The following is a 1,532-nucleotide window of genomic DNA, read 5'->3' as shown; positions in this document are numbered from 1 at the left end:
GTGGGGGAACTCGGGGTACCTCCGACTACCCTTCTGAGCCCGACCCTGGGAGCCTAAGGACCGTGAGGGTCACAGAGGCACCTCAGCCCCGAGAGGTGGGGGGTGCGGGGCTTGTACTCGAGCTCAGCCAGATGTTCGGGGTGGCTCCAGATGTGCCTCGCGGACAGGACTCTCCTCCTCCCCACCCCCAGCCCGGATCTCAGGTCTGTAAACAAACTCTCGGCTCTCTCCGCTCCCTGCCGCTTCTGGAAGCCGGTCTCAAAGGGAGACTTGGCCCCCACCCTCTAATGCGGTAGGAGCTGCCGTGGTTCTCTGCCTTCTGCCACCCTCTCCCACCCCACCACACATTCTCTGCAGCAGGATCCAAATCCCCCACCCCCGGGATGGCTCGGGCATGACCTCATTCGCAGGCCGACTGGGAGGGAGGGGTTCTGATGGGGGGAACAGGGCCGGGAAGTCTCGCGGGGAGCTGCAGGAACCGCACAGCCCACTTCCAAAACTCATCCGCGGAAAGCCCGCGTGTCCAGACCCTGCAGCAGAGTTCCATAAGAGGAATTCCTCGGAGTGCCGCGGAGGAGACGCGTGGAGGAGGGCTTAGTTTGCTTACGGGGGAGTAGGTGCCCAACGGGGTCCTGCGGTAATCCTCGGACTCGGGCGCTCTCCCTCTCCCCCCGCCGCCCTAGCTGGTTCCTGCTGAGCACCCGCCAGCTGCCTGCCGTCGCTGCTCACCTTCTGGGGCGCTCGCCCTCCAGGCGCGCCCTGAGTTCTTCGCTGCTCTGGCCCGCGGGGTAGCGGGGAGCGCGGCCCCCAGCGGCCCCCAGCGCTCTCGGAGCTGGGGAGGCGGCGAGGGCTCCCTCTTAACAAAGTGACGAGAGAAACACGCCCGGGATCCTGGCAGGCGGCGGCCGGCCGGGGTCCCGCGGGGACTCTGGAGAGGACTCAGGCTGCTCTCGGCTTTTTGGGGGCTCCTAGGGCCTGAGACTGCCTGCGTCCCCCAGCTCTCCTCCTGGCCGGGCACAGTCTGAGGCGCGGGCCGTCCAAACTGCTTTATAAGGCGCGGGCAGCCTCTTTGATCCGCCCACGTCAGCGCGCCGAAACCCCATCGAGCCTCTCCCGCCGCGAGCGGGGGCCGGGGGCGGGGTCCCCGTGGATGCCACAGACCCGTGGTGCCAGCAGTTCGGAGGACTCCGCACCCTGTTCATTTACAAGAAGAGGACTTAGTAACTATAGCTAGTGTTCATGAAGCATGCCGGCTGCGAGCCTACTGCGGGCCTGCTCTGCGTGGGGCCCAGGTAGGTCGGTTTCTAAACTTCGCAGCAAGCTGGTCAGGGGACCTTAACCCGTCTTGTTTCACAGAAGAGGAAGCCAAGGCTCAGAGGACAGCCCCACTTAGGTCCCATCTGGACCCCAGTGGGCATCACTAAGTGTTCGTCCTGCCGCTCGAGAGCTGCGCCGGCGTCTCACTCTGTCCTTCGCGGGGTCATCTTTCTCCGCCTCTGGTTCCGGTAACTGGAAAAAGGATCAACCATTCT

The 1,532-nt window shown here is 65.0% G+C and overlaps 1 protein-coding gene across 1 annotated transcript in view; it reads right to left on the bottom strand.

Moving 5' to 3' along the window:
• Positions 1–996, bottom strand: part of WNT11 (Wnt family member 11) — a 21,002-nt gene extending 20,006 nt beyond the window's left edge. The window contains exon 1 of the mRNA XM_011368398.2: positions 730–996. The gene's annotated coding sequence lies outside the window, so the exon portion shown is untranslated. The remainder of the gene's footprint in view (positions 1–729) is intronic.
• Between the last annotated feature and the right edge of the window lie 536 nt (positions 997–1,532).

Source organism: Pteropus vampyrus, unplaced genomic scaffold (assembly GCF_000151845.1).
Source record: "Pteropus vampyrus isolate Shadow unplaced genomic scaffold, Pvam_2.0 Scaffold141, whole genome shotgun sequence".
Lineage (NCBI taxonomy): Eukaryota > Metazoa > Chordata > Mammalia > Chiroptera > Pteropodidae > Pteropus > Pteropus vampyrus.
This window is presented reverse-complemented; position numbering and strand designations above follow the sequence as displayed.